Here is a 6,730-nt window from a genome sequence, read left to right on the forward strand (position 1 = left end):
TATTTGACAAACTGAAATCTTGCTAACACCAAATATTGCTGTAAATCCAATGATAATTAATATCTATACTCATGTTCTATATTAATAGGTAATGCTAAACTTGCATTAAGTGTGACAGCAGAATATTTAGATGCCAGAAGATCTGATCTTGTCTTGTAACCACTGAATATTGAAACATTAACATCCCAAAAGGTTTGTTTGTTTCGGATATTCGAGCAAAGCTACAGAATTGGTACATCGGTACCAGTTAATACATGGAGTTTACCCTGTGAAGGGCTGACATCCTATCCAGTAGAACTTGTGTTACCATTATCTAACATCATCCAATCAAACTCTTAGTCTGCTCTAATCATATAGTGGGATTTGACCTTCACTGTTATAATGCACCCATAACCCCAAAGTGAGGGGATTTGACCTTCACTGTTATAATGCACCCATAACCCCAAAGTGAGGGATGCAATTTTGCGGCAACAGGATGCGAACCATGGACCTTAAAAAATCACATCTGGTACTCTAATTAACAGGACACGATCCTAAAAGGAAGCTTTAATATAACAACAAAACTGTGGAAAAGTGTATCAATTTACACTTAAATCTATTATTAAAGATACAGTAAAAGGTAAACCTCTTTATTATAAGTATTATTTAATGAACTTTTCTTGCAAACTTGGTTTAGATGCTACTTTTTATAACTGCAAATTGTTCATTTGTGACTTGAATATCATATTCATAACTAGGTGTTATAAAAAAATGATCATATAACTGTTAGGATGTTCATTTACTACACGAGAGTGTTTGAATAAAGAAATCCCAGTTTATTATTGATACATTATTATGTTCTATCTATTACGCTGAAAGACAGATTTGTTATGAATATCAGAGCCTAAAAGTTTAAGAATCATTATTTAGACGATGTATTGTTTTTACAGTGTCTAAATGTAACTCAAGTCAGTTAGGCTACATATATTGTTTGAATTTCGCGAAAGGCTACACGAGCGGTATCTGCTCTAGCCGTCCCTAATTTAGGGGTGAAAGAAGCCAAACCTTGTGCTACTTTTTAACTAACAAATAATGGGATTGACCGAGCATGTTTGGTGTAATGGGGATTTGAACCCGCGACCCGTAGAGTGCTAGACGAGAACCCTAACCATCTGGCCATGCCCTTATTTTGTTAGGGCAATTTTACAAGTAAACTGTAATTGGGAATTTTAAAATATATAAAAATTTGTGTTCCAAGTGTAATATATATATAGAAAGGTTTTATTATTTGTGCTACTTTTTAACTAACAAATAATGGGATTGACCGAGCATGTTTGGTGGAATGGGGATTTGAACCCGCGACCCGTAGAGTGCTAGACGAGAACCCTAACCATCTGGCCATGCCCTTAGTTGGTTAGGTCAATTTTACAAGTAAATTGTAACTGGGAATTTTAAAATATATAAAAATTATAATAATTTGTGTTCCAGGTGTAATATATATAGAAAGCCTTTATTATTTATATTACCATACTTTTCTCAATAATTACATAATGGTGAAGGAAGAAATGTTTGACATAGACGCGTAGACACTTCACATTTCAAAATCAATAAATATATATGGTATACAAACACTATCCGCTATATATAAATATATACAAAAATTATACCTTCCTTAGTTTATACTTTTGCAGTTAGGTATTTTTTTAAAAAACAAGATACGAAAAATTGTAGCTAAATATCCATTACCTTTTTTTATGCCATTGAAAGAACTCAAGTTGTCGGATAATCTTGTTTGAAATCGAGCCTTCATTGATTAGAAGATTTCTTGGAAAGTAATAATTCGACTTGAGGAACAACAATCTAAGTTCTAGCTAAATACATTTATTAAATTTCTAGACATATCATTCTGCTACAATCAGTTCTCGAATAAAAGTTATTTAGGATGTTAATGGATTAGGGCCGAGATCTGTGCCAAACACTCTTTTAAATTCGAAATGTGTTTTTGTTTTTTGAACTAGCTTTGTTCTTTCCAGATTAGGTAGACGCAATTTGTCCAAATTAAATTTTACAAATGAATTCATCAACTTAATTTTTAGTAACATTACATATTTTTTTGTGGATTAAGTGACAGAAGTACAAACTCAAATTTTATGAACTCAAACAAAATTATTTAGATATAATTTTACATTTCAGAACTAAATATAAAAGGAAGATTTACTGTTAAATATAAAAGCTTGGCTTGTTTTCCTTTGTAAAGCTTGCCTAGGATGGATTTATTTTGTAAACCTTAAACATCATACAGACTCTTATAATGACGAACTTCCAACATTGTTCTTAATATTTTGAAAGATGTAGTTTCCGTTAGAGATATATATAGTGTAAGAAACTGCAATAATCATATATCACTATAAAGTGTCACACATATACTATTCACTGTACTCGTTTTCTGTACTTTCATGGGTGTTTTATTTTAGAGCGATACTTAAAGACAGAAGCACCTTGGCCTCCCTCTGGTGAACAGTTCTAAAATTTGGAGAGCTATACCTAATCTTGGGGTTTCTGACGTGGTTCTTCGCATATAGATCAGGTTGAAAAGACCATACAATCACATTATTTATTGGTTTGAATAAGGTAGCTTGGTTATTTAGCATTTTTGTGTTTTAACCAAGCATTAAATTTTAGTATTCATCCATTCACCTGTTTCGAATTTCACGTTTTGTTCTTCTTATAAATAATTCATTGATGTAACTTGTTCAAAAACACAGAAGAAAAAGATCCTTATCTAAATCCTTTTCTCAGTCAGTTGTATCTGCAAAAACTATCTAAAATAACAAATAAGATATCATTCCTAAAGTGTAAAATGCTTTAAGGTTTTGTATACAGTGATGTGTCACGAAACCAAACTAAAAACTCTGAGGTTGTTCCTACGCAGAAATGAAGATTTGGCAGATTTGAATTTTCTTTCATTTAAAACAGATTCTACGTTTAAAACTGTTAAAAAAGTGAAAAATATTAAAACACAGTACACAAAATGTATCGGACATATCGCTGATAGAAGAAAAAGCTATTGAAACAAGAAATCATCAGTAATTAATACTACTAATTCTAAGGCTTTATTTGATAGAATTAGCTTACACTGTAAAGTAAGATATTTTATTTATCACAGTGTCTTTGTTCTGTTATTATCATTGCTGCAACAGCAATAGATTAGAAAAAAAGATGTGGACTGATCAATCCACCAGAATATTACAAGCTAGAAAAACGTATTCTAAAGTTTCGGGGAATTCGTTACACTTGATCTCACTAGGTGACAAGGCCCGGCATGGCCAGGTGGTTAGGAAGCTCGACTCGCAATCTGCAGGTCGCGGGTTCGAATCCCCGTCACACTGAACATGCTCGCCCTTTCAGCCGTGGGGGCGTTATAATGTGACGGTCAATCCCACTATTCGTTGATAAAAGAGTATCCCAAGAGTTGGCGGTGGGTGGTGATGACTAGCTGCCTTCCCTCTAGTCTTACACTGCTAAATTAGGGACGGCTAGCGCAGATAGCCCTCGTGTAGGTTTGCGCGAAATTCAAAACAAACAAACACTAGGTGATAAAACGTAAACTTACTTTAAGCACTAGTCTTGGCGGGTAAGGGCAACTGAGGTAATGACTTTCGAAACTGCATTTACCAAACGTGAAAGTCGAATATTTCCCGCCAAGTAAGAATCACTTTCGCACCAGGAATTGTCGTAATTGGACCGAGCTTTCCACTCGAATCTTGACAGGCACAAACTAATATATTTCCATTTGACAGAAAAACTTCTTACCAGTTTAAACACCTGCTAATGATTTTTCGACAATATGACAATAAGTTAAACATGTACTTCATTTCTTTATGTATTTTTTGTTGGTAAATTTATTGTTTAATTACTTAAACATATATCACCATAGACTTAGATTCGTTTAGTCTTCAAGATCTTGGCATATAAGAAATTTGCTTCGTTCACATTTTATTTTTATAGATGTTTGATCAAGAATAATAAAGTAAAAAAAAAAAAAACTTAGAAGAGCGATTTTAATGACTAGATTTACCTCAAAAATAGTATCACGTCATCAAAAGTTTATTAAAATCATAGGTAATATTTTCTCGTTGCGATGGTTTTTTATGATTTTATATTAATTATATAAATCAGATCATTTAATAACAGCCAGTGCATGTCTACAAACACTATTGTAATTCGCAACTCTGACATTTTCGATGCTTTCATAATCCACTGATGGCTAGGGGGTAGATTTCAGGGCTTAAAACGCTATGATCAGAGGTTCAATCTCGGTGACAGACACAGCGCAGATATCCTTTTACTATCTTTGCGTTAGTACAAATAATTACCTCCATACCAAAGATAGGAAGGCAAAAAATTGTATTTGTTCAATCACGCTTTAAATGAGCATGTATAGTAACTATAAATATCATATAATTTAATTTCGGTGACGAGGAACCCACTTTGAGACTAATAATGGTTGGAGACAGCCATTATAAATATGATATATGTCATACTGGCGTTATCAGTTTCAAAGCTATTTAAGTCGTTCTCTAATCCCAAATTTCACTTGTAGAGAAGTGGTCCTACGGTTTAACCGAGATAATTATTTAAAAGCATTAAACCCTATAATCCCGTTCTTTCACCAAATTACATGTACAATACCTTAAAAATGTTCATCTGAGTAACCAGAGTTTCGCAGATTTGTAGGTGAGCGAGTGATTTAAAAACAAAAGCCTCAAGGGTCCACAAGAAATGATTACATTTACAATCAATAGAGACAAAAACGAGATTAAATTAACTTAAAAATAAACAACTTGAGTTTGTTTCGCACATTCTGTGCTGTATGATTAATTTTGAACTTATAGACTAGTGTAAAAACAGCTAGTCAATAGAGCCTAACGCCAGTTTTTGGCTACTCTAATCAAATAGTAGGATTTGACCATCCCTCTTGGATCTATGAAAACGAAGTGCGGAGTTAGAAGTTGTGATAATGGGATGTGAACCAGGCATCCATTCTGCCATTCCCGACCCAATGACTACATAATTTGAGCATGACTAACAAGACCGAAACGTGATACGATTAAACTGCTTCAAAGCTGAAGTTCCCCAAGATGTCGCTATACCAGATGCTGCACGTCCAGCTGAGTATTACAACCTTAAACCTTGTAGTAATATCAGCAGCTGGTCAGTTACTGTCATACTGTTTTGGTCAACAAGGCCAAAAGGAAAAATGGGAAACAAAGAAAGTTTATCTAGGAACATGTGAATATCCTAAGATGGTTGTTGCAAATTGATAATGATGGACTTAAAAATTAAACAAAGTCACCCATATGTAAATGTTTGTTGAACAATTTTGTGAATTACTGTTATAGTGAAGTAAATAAAGTGATCCTAGTACCAACATTTACAGCACTTTAGAGAGAAAATACTAGTAATACTTTCGTAGAGGTTAAATATCGGTTATTATTTCCTTATAAACTTGAAAAGCATCATTCGTATGTGTTTTGAATATTCTGTTTATAGTCACCCATATATAGTCCATGAATTGAGAAGACAATGGAAGTGCATAATAAGATAACTACAAGTTAAGTTTTACTGCATCTTAGGTGATAAATCTATCAAACTTACGTTCAAATTCTTTAAAACGTAATATTTATTAGCTAACTGCAAATCAGATAATATTTTTACTCTGCTTCATTTCATACTTTAACTTATATATGTGGTATAGGTTTACAATAATTTTGTATTTGTTTCTTTAATCAGAAGATTCCTTCCTCTCATCTTCACGATATGAGTTTTTTTATATTTTTCGTCTAACTGAATTTCGACTAGATTTAAAGAGTAATGAAGATTACCCATTGAAAACTCGATTTGCAAATTTTAAAATATCGGACCCATAAATGTGAATAGGGTGAAAAAGGAATTATATCTGACAATGCAATATAAAGTTAACTAATTGCTTTACGAACCATGCCATTCCACAATCACTATTATAAACATAATGTGTAGTTAAACATTCAGTAAAATCATAGCCTGGTGTGATGTATTGCAATAAAAAGAAAACAGATATGTTATATCTTAAGGAGAATTTAAAGTTGCTTTATTAACTTTTCAAAGATAAACATTGAAAATATGCTTACCTGCTTCCTCTTAGAACTGTTTAGGGTTTCTGTCTTATTGGTCAGACTTGACTGATGTACTTGAATTGTAACTGAATAAATTGGTTTGCTCTCCATGACAAAGGTGCTAGCATGTTTCTCTCTGCTATAGCAACCAATCATCTTGATTGTAAAAGACAACAAAGTATCCACCTATATAGCTAAAGATTTTCACCAGCAGGCGAACCTATCGCAACAAAAAAGTAGAAAAAAATTATTTTGTTAAAGAAAAACTTACAATTGAATATCATTTCATTAGTGAGTAAAAACTGATTCTTTTCTAAATTTTTATTTGTTTTTTATTTTATTTTGATAAAAGCTTTGACGTACGTATTCTACGAATAGTTTTAACTTTGAACTCGTATTGTCTGTGTAAATCTTGGCCCTAATGCTTCAAGTTGATCCTCATTTCTTTGCTTGTCATTAAGTACAAGGGTTATCACCGCCCTAGAAAATCCATATCCCCCTTCTGAACACATAAACTGTTCCATAAACTTCCAAACAGTGATAAATTTTCTGTAGTATTACGTTATCTACAAAACGCAAATGGCCCGGCATGGCCA

The sequence above is a fragment of the Limulus polyphemus genome, unplaced genomic scaffold (genome assembly GCF_000517525.1).
Source record: "Limulus polyphemus unplaced genomic scaffold, Limulus_polyphemus-2.1.2 Scaffold1287, whole genome shotgun sequence".
Lineage (NCBI taxonomy): Eukaryota > Metazoa > Arthropoda > Merostomata > Xiphosura > Limulidae > Limulus > Limulus polyphemus.